Source organism: Balaenoptera musculus, chromosome 4, assembly GCF_009873245.2.
Source record: "Balaenoptera musculus isolate JJ_BM4_2016_0621 chromosome 4, mBalMus1.pri.v3, whole genome shotgun sequence".
Classification (NCBI taxonomy): Eukaryota; Metazoa; Chordata; class Mammalia; order Artiodactyla; family Balaenopteridae; genus Balaenoptera; species Balaenoptera musculus.
In genome coordinates this window covers 98,603,552-98,618,256 of record NC_045788.1, presented here as the reverse complement: position 1 = coordinate 98,618,256, position 14,705 = coordinate 98,603,552, and the positions used below count along the sequence as shown (strand labels likewise).

Sequence of the window (14,705 nt, the reverse complement as noted above, 5' to 3'; positions counted from 1 at the left end):
TTATAAAGCAGAAACTGACACACCACTGTAAAGCAATTATACTCTAATAAAGATGTTAAAAAAAAAGTATTCACAGCTATCCAAGTATGAAGACGCTTTTCTCAAGGGAGACCTACTTTAATAAGAAAAGAAAATGCACGTCTCACCTTTGTTCTTCTCCCTCAAGTAACGTTTCCTCCAAAAGATAAAAAGCACTAACACCTTTGTCCTTGAAGGGCAGAGCCCAGGAATTCTGGTCTCTCTGAACACCTCTCCCTTCCTGCTGGGGACCAAACCGCCTGCCCCGCCTCGTGTCACAGAAGTCCCCCACGCGCCAAGCAAAAGTGTTTACTTCTGCCGCCTGCCAGCCCGGCGGGGAGGGGGGGAGCACCCGAGGTGCCCCTCACTTTCGCCCCTGCAGCTTTCCAAACAAACCAGGACGGGATGGGAGTGTCTTCTTGGCTGTGGAACTTGATCCTCCTACCTTGTCCTGAAGCCACCCGCCGCTTTCCCCCGGCCCCCTTCGCGGTGATTTTCCTGTCCGGGACGCCCGGAGAGGGCGCGCGGCTGGTGTCCGCCCAGCCGGAAAGGTAGGGGCTCGGCCGCGCTCCCACTTAGCCGGCCCGGGGACGGGGAGCCCCAGCGGCTCCCTCCGCATTGCACCTTCCTCCGCGAACTCGGGGGCGGCCGCGGCCACCACGCATCTGGCGCCAGCCGCCGAGCGGGAGGAGCTTCTGCGCGGCTCCGGAGGCGCTAGGCGCTTTCGCCGGGGATCCGAACCCGGGCGCGGCGGGCAGCGCACGCGCCGGCGGACGCCTGGGACTCCGGGCGGCGCCGCGCCCTTCCCCGCTCCCCCGCCGGGTCCGAGGGAGCCTGAATCCTTCCCGCGCCGCCCCTTGAACCGCGCCACCTTCCTCCGGTTACCGCCGGCCGCGGTCTTCGGCGGCTCGATGCTTCAGGCGCCGCGGGAGAGGCAGCAGCCGGCTGGGGCGAGCGGCGACGAGCGAGCCGAGAGCAGCGGGCCTCCGGCCCCGGAGCCCGGCACGACTCTGCGGTCTTCGCGCCGGGGCCTCGGCGGGTAACTCTCCCCCGCCCGCTTCGCTGCGGGTTTGCATCGCCGGGGGAGGGAGGTTGGGGGAGCGGAGAGATCCGCGGGCTTTGCAGCCCCTGAGGCTGAGGATCGGGGGCCGGGGGGCGCGCCTCCACGCACCAATCCCCCCTCCTCCCAGGAGCCTGCGTGAGCTGGTCCCGTACCCCCGGGTTTAGGGAGTCGGGGGCGCTCGGCCCCAGGTGCTCTCCCGGGAGGGGCGGGAGGGGCTCTGGAAGCTTGAGCGCAGGAGAGGCCGACGGGGGTGATGGGCGCTTTGCTCACTATTGTTTGCCTGTAAAAGGGTCTGTAAGCGAGCAGGGGCGAGAGGTCTGGAAGGTTCTCCCGTTTTACCTTAGAACATTTTGTTAGAAACCCTTCTTCCCGTCACGGTGGAACTAGACCTAGCAAACACAGCTCCGAGGCAATTTGGAGGAAAAGGCGGCGGTGAGAAAATTTCCGTGACTTGGGCTGCCGTTAGTTTAGGGGGTAGGGGAGAAAACGCTTGTGGTTTTGAGGCGGATTGTTTCCGAGCTCCCTGGCGATCTCAGCCCCTGTGTGCTGTTCTTTTGGCTTGAAAGAAAATCTATCAAAAGCCATTTTCAGAAACTAAAAACAAACCCAAAGCAGTTTTTTGGGGGAGGGTCTTCAGTAGAAGGGCGGGGAGAGAGGTTGGGACGGGGGTGGGCGTTGCTGTTCAAAGATGATGGTTCAGAAACGGTTCTTGGGAGTGGTGATGAGAAAGACATCTTGCATGCCAGCATATCAGAAACTACGTAAACTGCAGATTCTAAACTCAGCAAAGTCGCATGTGCTTAAGAGGAGCGCCGCCGGGGGTAGATAGTTAAGGAAACTGCCGATCGGCCAGAAGCCCCTCGCCCTCTGGCCCCAAGTTCACACTAACCTTCTGGTCTTTGATAGCCGCTTTTACAAGGCTAGCTTGGATATTTGACTTTCCGGTCTTAAAACTTTCTCTCCCGGCTGCAGACCATGAAACTATCTTTTTATTTATATGGAGATGTTAAATATTTAGGAGGATCTGGTCAGGCTGGCAGGTTATTTTCCGTTCGAAAGCATGCTGATTTGACATTTGTAAATTGATTAGTTTTCGCTTCCTTTTCCTTTAACCTACGACTGCTTTTAATACGAAGATCTGCAAAGAACCACTCTTAGTTTGTTATCTATTGATAGTTTGTCGTCTCTGAATAAGTCTAATCGTCCCGGAGGCACATTAGATAATGGCAACTTTGGTTTATGAGGAGAGAACTCTTCTAGAAACTGTGTTTTCCTGTTCTGGCTTCAAGCTGTCCTTAATCCTGGAGGGGGAGGGGAGGTCTTCATTGGTTGCCCTTGTGGCTTCTCTTGAGCAATATTTTTGTCAGTGTCCCTCTCTGATTGTCACAGCCGCAGATTGTACCGTGTCTCCGTATTATGGTGCAATAAAACAAGACTGCTATTTTGATTATGTTTCAGTAGATTTGTTAGAAGTACTCAATTTATTCTTATGCCCCGAATCAATACAAATCTTCGGGGCTCAGAAAAGAATAGAGGAACAGTTTTGGCAGAAGAATGCCATTAAGAGACATAACATTTTAAAAAATCAGTCTTTTGTGGAAATTGTAATTTTCAAGTTTTCTCATTCCAAATATCACTGGCAGCCGTTTTCTTCTGTTGGAGATATTTCTGTGTTCCATGTCATATGGAATATTATGGAGAGAAGTGAAATAATGCCGTGCCTCCCATGTTTCTCTGATAAGCATCATCTGCTAACCACTTGGCTTTCGTGGAAATTTGTGATTCCATTCAGACTGGGGACCAGAGACCTGTTTAAGTGCATTCTAGGCAATGCTTATCAAGGAGGTAAGGAAAACACAAAACTCAGGTGGCCTCCACTATGATCCCCAGTGAGTTCCCCTATGCTATTTTATTAAATCTTCCCAACCACCCTATGAGACAGGAATGCTTAACCTTATTTTATAGTTAAAAAAACTGAGACTGCCCAAGGTTAAGTGACCTAGAATGGATCACAGAAAGGTCACTTCACCTCTGCCTTACACCATTCCAGAAAGCCTCTGTAGCAGACATTCTTCACCAATTCTTCCATTCATTTGCATATCTTTCTCCTTTGCCTTCCACAATGCTCATTTATATACCCCCTGATCGGAACGCAGATTAATTCTTTTGTTTGTTTGTTTGTTTTTTGTTTTCAGAACTATTTATTAAATCAAAGCAAAAATATATACAAAAAACATACTCTGAATAATGGCTACACATATAATTTTCGACAGATACTTACAAATATTCATGTCTCCCTTTCTTTTGATTAATATGTTTTTTTTAACATCTTTATTAGAGTGTAATTGCTTTACAATGGTGTGTCAGTTTCTGCTTTATAACGAAGTGGATCAGTTATACATATACATGTCCCCATATCTCCTCCCTCTTGCATCTCCCTCCCTCCCACCCTCCCCACAGATTAATTCTTAATTACCCCTCATGCTTGGCTTCTTGAGCAGGTGCTCTGCGTACTTTGCCTTTCCTTCTGATAGCTCCAGACTTTCAACAATTAGTTATCGTCTATCTTCTCCACATCTTTGACATGCCCCTTGGGTGTGCTGTGTCTGGCCAGGTTTACAAGGTCATGTTATCTCCATTGGCTTATGTTCTGAAAGTTCTTTTCATTCTGAATACATGTATATTCTCACTGAAGTTCCTGCTTATCCTTCTTGCCTGGAAGAAATCTTCCAAGGGCTACAGCCCCACCCTCACAGCTGAAATGAATCTCTCGTTTCTCCCAAATACAGTGGACAACAGCACACACCACGATTTCCAATCGAACCCTGGTAAGTTAGAAATAAAAAGTATTTAGTTTGGAGAGAGCTTGATGTATGGAACAGGCTGTCTGCCTTGGACATTACAGTGTTTCAGCAGAAGACTGTATTTATGATTCCATGTCAGGGTGTTAGAAGCACAGTTCCCTCACCACAGTGGGGTAGCAGGCGTTCTTTCCCATGATGGTGACTGAATTGGTGGAAGTGTCTCAGACTCGGTCAGGAACTTGGCTGCCATACAGTCAGGCTAAGAAGCGATAATATTATGGGGGTGAGGTTATGAGGGTAAAAGAGAGCGAATAGCAGTAGGATCTGAGTCTCTTCCCCACATCCATATTTCTTTTTCCTTTTCTTCTTTTTTTTTGGGGGGGGGGCAGATCTTTTGGTCATCCAGCTTCCCATTTACTGTCACAACCTTCTGCATCTGATCAGGGCTTTCCTCTTCCTGGACCATTGGGAAAAGGTGAAGGAAAGCACTCAACCCTTAGGAGATTTTCTTACCTTCAACACTGGAAAGCTGAGTGAAGAGGATCTCTTCTTCTGCATTCTCTCTTCCCCCTTACACCTGAAACACAGTGGGCCAATGCCATCGTTTCATCCAGTAGCACAGAATAATGCTGGTCTTTGAAGAGTTCTTTAAACATTGATTTACGTTTTATGTGGTTGGGAATGGAAAGGTCTGTGGGAGATGAGGGAATAAGGCCTCCAGATGAGGAAATGGAAAGGAAGCTGGAAATTTCTCCAAGGGAAACAGCGTTACTCTCACCTTCATGGGTTGTGGCAGCAGGCCCAGAGCTGGTGTAGCTGTGGGTCATGGTCACTATGCTTTGATGGGGCAACAAGGGAGCAGAGAGTGGTTTTGCAGTGGCTCTTGCGTGACTTTCCGCAGTCATCTATACGGTGGGACTTGAGATTTAACCAATATTTACTGCGTACCCACCATGTAATAGATGTTCTAGGTAGGGCATGCGACGTTGAACAAAACAGATGAAGCTCCCACTCTTACAGAGCTTGTGTTTCTGTGGGAAATGGGATCAATAAACCAGATACAAATAAATGGAAAAACGTTTTTCAGGTAGAAATGAGTGTTACAAAGACAATGCAATGTGGGCGCGTGCGAGACAGGGCATGGGGGAAGCCAGTTCAAAGCAGTCAGAGAGCTGCTGGGAGGAGGGGATATTTGAAGTGAGATGTGAATGATGAGAAGGAGCCCGTCAAGTGAAGAGCAGCAGGAAGAGCATTGTAGGCAGAGGGAACAGCAACTGCAAAGGCCCTGAGGCATAAATGAATCTGGGATGTCTGGAGAACTTGTAGATGGAGAAGAGTGCAAAAGGGCAAGAGAGGAGATGAAGTCAGTGAGGCAGGCGGAAGACCGCTTATGTGAAGATTTTAAGTCTTAGAAAGGAGTTTGAATTGTGTTTTTATTAGAATGGGTTGCCACTGGAGACTCAGAATTAGAGACTCAGTCTTCACCTGGTGGGCAATGGGCTTTCCTGTTTCTCTCTCTCTCTCTCTCTTTCTCTCTCTCTCTCACACACACACACACATTTTCACTCTCAGTTTTTCTTCTCCCTATTAATTGTCCATCACTGATTTCCCCTTCTTTGCCCTAGGTCAGAGCACAGGCATATCCACACAGAAAAGCAGGACTCAGAGGACTGTGGACAGTCTTGCTCTTACCCTCTGAAATAAATCCATATACTCAGTTTCAATTTCACGCATGAAACTCCCCATCACTAGCTCTGATTTCTTAGCCTCTCTCCAGACTATCTAGTTGTCTCTAAGTCTCTGGATTGGCTGGTGACATCTGAAACTAGATACTAAAAAGTATCTAGTCAAATCAATCATAGTTGGTATCTTTTGCAAGACAATGATTGTCCCAAAAGGGGATATTCTGTGTAACAAGAAGGTCTTGCCTTTTCCAGAACTCCCACTCCCTTTCCCCAGCCTATGCAGTCTGATATGAGAGGTAGTTTCAGTGGAAATGTGCAGGACTCTTATAATAGTTGCCATGGGACTATACTGTGCCTTAGAAATTTCATTTCTATTGTTCTTTGTAGATGATCCTGTCAGTCTTAGAGTAACACTTAAATCATGAAAGCTTATGTACAAGTCGATATCTCCTAGTAGCACTGGTTTATCAGAAATGAACAGAAGCATTTTATCAGTTATCCTTTGATTCCAGGAAAGCTCATTATTGCCAGTACATAACTCTCTGGGGAAGCTTGGTATACTCTTCAGAGAGAAAATTGTTTTTGAGATTATTTAGCCAGATGCCCTGCTCATTTATTAATTTACATACTTAACATACGTAGTATAATTTTTTTTTTTAAATTATTTATTTATTTATTTATTTATCCATTTATGGCTGTGTTGGGTCTTCGTTTCTGTGTGACGGCTTTCTCTAGTTGTGGCAAGTGGGGGCCACTCTTCATCGCGGTGCGCGGGCCTCTCACTATCAGCCTCTCTTGTTGCGGAGCACAGGCTCCAGATGCGCAGGCTCAGTAGTTGTGGCTCACGGGCCCAGCTGCTCCGCGGCATGTGGGATCTTCCCAGACCAGGGCTCGAACCAGTGTCCCCTGCATTCGCAGGCAGACTCTAAACCACTGCGCCACCAGGGAAGCCCCAATATAATTTACATACTATTTCATATATAACACAATTCACTTTCAGCTTTTCGTGGCTGTTTCTTTCTGACTGATGTAGTGGCATAAAATCTGGAACACGTTTCTATTTGAGAGGGCAGCGATTATGTCTTGTCTCGTTCGCCCCTGTGTCCTCGGTACCTGGTGTGGTGTCCAGAACACTATAGATGGCCATGGATTAACTCACAATGTGAATATATTAGCTCAGCTGTAACATCTTTATAACTCTTAGGATTATAACTATTAGTATCATCAATTTGTCATCTCAAAAACTTAACACGTTGGAGAAGACAGGTGAAAGGTGAATTCATTACTGTGGATTAGTCTATATTAATTAAAACTTCTGGTTTTGAAACTCTTCTCTTTGAAAATAATATAGTATACTTAGGCTGACACTTAAGAGACCGGTATGTGAATATTATCCGGTGGATATTCTCAAATTTGTTTTCGTGTACAGTAAACTTTCAGAACAGTTTCATAATTCATAATTTATGATAATTTGAGTTGGGTTAGTCAGTTAGTTGGGTATGTGATTACATTAGTGAGGAAATACGTGTGCCAAGAGCATGGATAACGAGATCATTTCCCTCTTTAATAGCCCAGCATCTCACATCCATGATGTCATGCCCTTTAGTAGGCAGAGATTTGCACTGCTTGAGTTCCAGTGCTTATTATGATATTTCTTAGGTTTCTGTTATGTATCATTTTGCCTAACTGGAGACACACACAGATGCCCTGGGGATAAAAAGCCCTCCTCATTGAGATTGCCAGAGCCGGGAGGAGTCCCTGCCTGGCAGAGGGAACTGAGAGGGGCCCAGCTGTGGGCTCTTGCTGAGACTCACAGTGACAACGTTTCTCACAAAGAACGGTGCCTTCAGAGGGCATTTTCCTGGTTAATACAGATACTCAAGGACATGCTGTTACATAAACAAAGCCTTCTTGTCTTCGAGCTGATTTTATGCAGTCTCCCTCCCCACACCCCATCGTATTCTAGTCGGCAGAGAAGTTATCAGCCCGCTGCTTCAGACAGCTTGGAGGAGTTTTCTTCTTAGGAAAGATACTATTGCAACTATTTAGGCCAGCACCGTAGAAGCTGTTGCTTTTATTAAAATAATAAAATAAAATCTGTATAAAAAAATACAATATAGGGCTTCCCTGGTGGCGCAATGGTTGAGAATCTGCCTGCCAATGCAGGGGACACGGGTTCGAGCCCTGGTCTGGGAAGATCCCACATGCCGCGGAGCAACTGGGCCCGTGAGCCACAACTACTGAGCCTGCGCGTCTGGAGCCTGTGCTCCGCAACAAGAGAGGCCGCGATAGTGAGAGGCCCGCGCACCGCGATGAAGAGTGGCCTCCACTTGCCGCAACTGGAGAAAGCCCTCGCACAGAGACGAAGACCCAACGCAGCCATAAATAAATAAAAATAAATAAATAAATTGCCATATCTTTAAAAAAAAAAAAAATACAATATAAAGTATGACAAATGAAATAAAATAAGATGAAACGCTTTTATTAAAATCTGTGCAACCCTTTAGTATTTAAGAGTCCTTCATGTATGAAGGGATAGAAGAGGCAAAGGTAAGGGAATATGTACATTTTCTATGTTCAGCATAGAGCCAAAGAATAAAAGACCAGATTTTTTTTTTTAATTCCCTGACTTCTTTTTAGGGATAATATACAGCTAATATAAAATTAGATAATGTAATATATAATAATTATTATAATATAATAAGGATAATATAAAGTTATAAAACTGCACTTAAAAATTGAGAAATGGGTTATCCAGTTGCATTTAGACAAGAGCAATGGGATGATAATCCAGTTGCATTTCAACTGGATTTTCAACTGCTTTTCAGCAACAGCAACTAATTTAATTTATAATTTTATTTAATTGACAGACTCTGCAAGTTAAAGGGACTCTCTGTTGTAAATGTAAATGATCTTTGTGAGATGAAGAATACTGCCGTCAAGATACTTTTGATATTTGGAGCCAATATTTCAAGTAAATGTCAAAGGAAGTTAGCTAATCACTCTTGTTTGATCCCAGCTATGCTACAATTAAATTAGAAATAATTGGATTTTTTTCTTTAGCAGGATGTTAAGGGATATGTGTAATTTCTGATCATGAAGTACCTGTAAATGTTTCGCAGGCCCTGAATTTTTTTGCAGGACAAAACTGGCCCACCTATTGCAAAACAAAAACAAAAACAAAACCCCCCCCACTATTTTTACAGAATCGGTGTGTAGGGCTCTTCTGCTTTAACCATAAGTAACATGATCATATTCTTATAAAAAGCTTCTACCCAAGTTCTCCACCTATGACCACCAATATTCCTGTCCACGCACCTTTTATCATAGCATTCCTCAAGCATGGTTTTTATTATGGAAATTTTTTTCTGCTCAAAAAATCCAGAGAATTTCTCCCACAGGTCTTTGAAGTTTTCTGCCATCTCCTGTTGCTAACTTTCTTTTCACTCTTCCATTTGCACTGCAGTCACTGCAAGCCTCCTGGCGCTGCAGCTTGCAAGGGTCCTTTGACGCTTAGTGCCTTTCTCCTTCCACTCCACACTCCCCCTCCCCCATCCAAGCCCGGTGATGACCTGCCTTCGTTTCCCAGCTTCATGGCCAACAACTGCACGACTCTGAACGCATTGCCTAACTTCTGGGAGCATCACTTTCTTTATCTGTAAACTTGAAATAATGCCCACATCACAGTTATGATAATTAGAAAGAAAACACGTAAAAATAGTTCAGCATAGTGCCTGCCAAATATCATTTAATCAATGTTGTTACATTATTATTATTATTATAACTATTATTATAGCTGTTCTTCCTCGAATAGTTAAAATTTGACTTTCTCCAGAAAGTCTTTCTGTTTGGCCTTCTCTAGCTCTAATTTTTTCTCCAGTCTGTGTCCTCTTAGACCCTGACTTCACTTTGGACTCTATTAATCTACTCATGTTGTATTTCTTTAATTATTTTTCAGTGAACAGCAACAAATATTTGGGCACCTATCATGTGCCAGGCACAGTGCTATTTACAACATAGAAATCCATGGGCATGCAGTGGAGGGATACAGTGTGTGTGTGTGTGTGTGTGTGCGTACACACACACACACACACACACACACACACAAAACACGGGCTTCAGGTGAAGATGGGGGATGAAAATCTGTTGGTTGAATAGCACTGTGAGTTTTTCAGAATAAACTAGGGTTAAGAAGTAAAAACTACTCTATTCAGACATCCATTAAAAAATTAAAATTATTACTTTTCATCTTTTTCTATAGTATAAAAAATATGATAGTTATAGTTTCTGTATTCTTTTTTTTTTTAAAGAATGATATTGGAGGACAACTCCTTTAGATCACTTCTTTTTTTTTTTTTAATTAATTAATTTATTCATTTTTGGCTGTGTTGGGTCTTTGTTGATTGGCTTGGGCTTTCTTTAGTTGCTGCGAGCGGGGGCTACTCTTCGTTGTGGTGCGCGGGCGTCTCATTGTGGTGGCTTCTCTTGTTGCGGAGCACGGGCTCTAGGTGCTTGGGCTTCAGTAGCTGTGGACCTCAGGCTTTAGTAGTTGTGCCTCGCGGGCTCTAGAGCGCAGGCTCAGTAGTTGTGGCACACGGGCTTAGTTGCTCTGCGGCATGTGGGATCTTCCCGGACCAGGGCTCGAACCTGTGTCCCCTGCATTGGCAGGCGGATTCTCAACCACTGTGCCACCAGGGAAGCCCCAGTTTCTGTATTCTTGAAACAGCTTTACATATGCTTTCTTTCTTAGAAGCTCCTCTATCCTCATCCAAACACAGGGTAAAGGTAGAAAAGGAAGTCTTCCTTGAAGAGCAGAATCCCACTAGACCATTCCAGTTTATGGCGGGGAGGGCAAAGGATGGGAGGGAAAAATCCGGGCAGCAGGAACAGCATGATCAAAGGCACTGAGACATGAAATAGTATTGAGTAGGATGGAGAACTGTGCAGAGTTTCGTGCTCATAGAGCATAATGTTCAAAATCAAGCATTTTGGGAGATGATGCAGGAGAGAATGTAGGGCTCAGCTAAATCAGACTCAGAGACCTATGGCCTATATGTTTACATCTCCCTATAAGGATATGCACTTGGGTAGGTCTACATAGACAATTTTAACAAATTTATATATAACAAGTTATAACAGTCAAATTCTACACATTGCTTCTAAAGTTGCACTTGAATTTTACATGTGGCATGGAATACATCTCTTCCATTTGCTGTTTTCATAAGAAAATGATGAAAACATTAGTTACCTGTAATATATAATTGATATTAGAGCTCTCATTTTTAATAACTTAAGTGTTTGAAAGATAGATATGTGAGGGAGTTCCCTGGTGGCCTAGTGGTTAGGATTCCAGGCTTTCACTTCCATGGCCCAGGTTCAATCCCTGGTTGGGGAACTGAGATCCTGCAAGGCACGTGCAGTGCAGCAAAAAAAAAAAAAAAAAAAAAAAATTGTGAAGTATCATTTGAGACTTCTGAAGCCTGGGTTTCTATATGAAAGTTGAGAGTAGAGAGGGACTTCAATAGGACAGAGCCATCCAAGAACCGACCAGAGGACCATTACAAATTCGTAGCCTTGAAACTTTCAGTACCTCCCTAATACATTTCACACCCAAGAAAGCCACAGCTTCGGCTTCTATAATTATGTGATTGATAATTTGTATGTACATTTTGATCAATATTTTTATTTCTTTGTTTGCATTGCAGTTAATGCTTGGCTTCCTTTCCCCCCCTCCACTCCTTTTTTTTACCCCTCTCCTCCTCCCCGCTCCCATTTTTAAGGCAACATGCAGTTTGGTTTTTTAAAAAATTAATTAATTTTATTTTATTTATTTTTGGCTGTGTTGGGTCTTCATAGCAGTGCGCAGTCTTCTCATTGTGGTGGCTTCTCTTGTTGCGGAGCACGGGCTCTAAGTGTGCGGGCTTCAGTAGTTGTGGCTCACGGGCTCTAGAGCGCAGGCTCAGAAGTTGTGGCGCACGGGCTTCGTTGCTCCATAGCATGTGGGATCTTCCTGGACCAGGGCTAGAACCTGTGTCCCCTGCATTGGCAGGCGGATTCTTAACCACTGCGCCACCAGGGAAGCCCCATCAGTTAGTTTTTGATATATCAATATGTTATTTAGAGCTTATGCAATGTCTGATGTTAAATGTCTGAATTATATTTAATTCTAGAAAATCTTATGTGTTTTTATTACAGAAATATGTTTTCCACCAAGTCTGAGTGGTGTCCAGTGTATTTTAACTCTGTCTTTTGGTGTTGATTTCTCTTGCTTAGGAATTAAGCAATAGGACCGAAAACTCCCTAAACGTAAGAGTGTAAAATTCCCAGAGGAAAATTAGATGGGAAAGAAAAAAAAACACTGGAATTTACTTGAGGTGTAATTAGCCTGAAAATGGAATGTGTGGGAGAGGTCCGCAAGGAGGCTAGGAAAACAGAGGGCAAATCAAAAAGTGTCTTACTGCGTTTCTAGCACTACTGAGGGAAGAATGTATCCTTATTATAGGCCTGTGGTTATCAAACAACTTTTCTTATCACCCAGGGATTTGCCTCTAGAAGTTGTCAATCTTCCAGTTTAAATATATGTACTCCTTGGCTCTTATATTTTTCTCATTATAAGTGAATTACTTTGGCATTTCCATTTAGACACGAGCTCCTGGGAGTTGAACATCTCAGGTAAACTGACCACTCAAATGTCTGAACCAGCACAGCTGAGCAGCTAACTCTTGGGTTGGGGCTTCTCCCAGGTAATGCCTTTTTCTGAGGTTCTGCCTAGGCCGCCGATACCTCTATTTCTTGGACAGCTCCAATTTCTCTCTCTCTTTTTTTTAAAATTTATTTTATTTATTTATTTTTGGCTGCGTTGGGTCTTCGTTGCTGCGGGTGGGCTTTCTCTAATTGCGGCGAGCGGGGGCTACTCTTTGTTGCGGTGAGTGGGCTTCTCATTGCGGCGGCTTCTCTTGTGAGCACGGGCTCTAGGCGCATGGCTTCAGTAGTTGTGGCACATGGGCTCAGTAGTTGTGGCGCACGGACTTTGTTGCTCTGTGGCATGTGGGATCTTCCCGGACCGGGGATCAAACCTGTGTCCCCTGCATTGGCAGGCGGATTCTTAACCACTGTTCCACCAGGGAAGTCCCTCTTTTTTTTTTTTAAAGTAAAGTTCTTATGGAAATATATTGGACACACAGAGGAATACACAAACCATGTAAAAGTATAGTTCGATACGTTTCCTCGCAGTGAACACACCCAGGCAACGTGCCTCTGGATGAAGAGCCGGAACATTACCTGCCCTCCAGCGGTGTACCATGTGCTCCCACACAGTCACGGCTCCCCTCCTTGAATGTAACCACCATTCTGACTTTCACCACCATAGGGTGATTTTTTTTTTTCTCTTTCCTTTTCATTTGAATTGACACCCAGGTATTCTGAATGGCTCTAGAGCATCAGGGTCCCTCTGGCTGAGAGTAAGGACTAGGCATCAGGAAGGGTGTTATAGGTTGAAAACTGTGTCTCCCTAAAAAGACACGTTGAAGTTCTAACTCCCAGTACCTCAGAATGTGAACTCATTCGAAAATAGGGTCATTGCAGATGTAATTAGTTAAGATGAGGTCATGCTGGAGTAGGATGGACCCCTAGTCCAGTGTGATTGGTGTCCTTATAAGAAGCATCTGTGTGAAGACAGAGGCACAGAGAGAAAACTATGTGAAGGCAGTGGATCGGAGTGATGATCTATAAGCCACGGAATGCCAAGGAATGCTAGCAAACCACCAGAAACTAGAAAGAGGCAAGGAAGGTTTCTCCCCTACAGGTTTCGGATGGAGCATGGCCCTGCCAACACTTGGATTCTGGACTTCTAGCCTCCAGAACTGTGAGATAATACACTTCTGTTATTGTAAGCCACCCTGTTTGTGGTACTTTGTTGTTGCATCCCTAGAAAATGAATGCAGAGGGTCTGCGGGGGGCCTGGTGCTCTGACCCCTCTTCTCTCTGTCCCCCAGAGTGCACCTGATCCTTGGTTCTGTAATTGCCCTGGCTACACCCTTTCGAAGCTGCTCCTGCCTGGACTTAGCTCACGGAGTGCCCTGTCTTGCCCCTGGTTGTTCCATGTCTGTGTTGTGGAAGACAAGGTTTTATTACTATTGTATGGCTTTTTCTTTATTTCTTCACTCTGCTCTTCCCTAGTAGTTTCAGACTGAATCAGTTTGGTTTTCTGACACACCCCAGACCACGCTTTGTAAATCAGCCCTCTCTGCTTTCCCACCATTGCCTATCTGGGTCTCTGCTGAGGTGTCCTTAATCCATCCTCCCAGACCCAGACTGAACCACCTCCTCCGCCTAGTTGTCCCCAGTTCCTCTGATCCAAAATCATCTTTGATAGGAAACAAAAAGAACTTTATTCTTTAAATGAAATCCCTATTTCCAATAGTATGGCATGCTGTAAATAAAGGTTTCATTTTGTTGTACTTACGCATATCAAAGGCCGGTTCTCATTTCAGAAAATAAAAAAGCCCTCAGATCAAAAAGCAGCCCAACAATTAGTCTTTAGTTAGTAATAACGAACTAGGCAGAGCATATTAGATGATGGAGTATTTTTTTCTTCGGCAAAGGATTGGTTTTAGACTGCCTGACAGTAACTTATCGATTTCTTATTCTGGGCTGAGTTTCTGGTGTGAGGGGAATGATAAGGATCAGACTCTTGTTAAGTCCCCAGGGTGACTTCATAGACTCTGGCCACTTGCTTTGTTCTTTTGTACTGTTGCTTCAGCACCTAGGGATTCTGGTGGCTTTTGTCTTAAATGCTCTTAGCACAGACTCTCCCTTCACCTTATATGTCTATAGCCTAGGGTGGTTACAGAGTGCATGTGCCTTTTAACTGCCCCTGCTTTCTGTTCAGAAGCCATTGCTTACTGCTAGTAACTACTGGGGAAGTCTCTAGACATTTTAAAATATCACAAACATGGGGAAGTTTCAAAAGTTGAAGCATTTCAACTTTTGGTTCCTGGCCTATTGCCAATGTGATTCCTTATTCTCTTGCTAAGAATCTCTCAACCTCTAATTTCGGCTCTTCATACAATATATTTTGTCCTTTGAGGGAGAATGCAAAAAAGTTGCATGTTTTAGGCTTCTCTCTGTGTATTC

The 14,705-nt window shown here is 44.5% G+C and overlaps 1 protein-coding gene across 8 annotated transcripts in view; it reads left to right on the top strand.

Moving 5' to 3' along the window:
- Positions 1 to 347: 347 nt before the first annotated feature.
- ST3GAL6 (ST3 beta-galactoside alpha-2,3-sialyltransferase 6) overlaps positions 348 to 14,705 on the top strand; it is a 78,323-nt gene continuing 63,965 nt past the window's right edge. For 2 of the 8 annotated variants that reach the window (XM_036849832.1, XM_036849831.1), the window contains exon 1: positions 780 to 1,057. The gene's annotated coding sequence lies outside the window, so the exon portion shown is untranslated. Of the gene's footprint in view, positions 570 to 767; positions 1,058 to 1,493; positions 1,514 to 14,705 lie in introns of those variants that run through there. The other 6 variants (XM_036849830.1, XM_036849833.1, XR_005019653.1 and 3 more) reach the window with 6 other exon arrangements.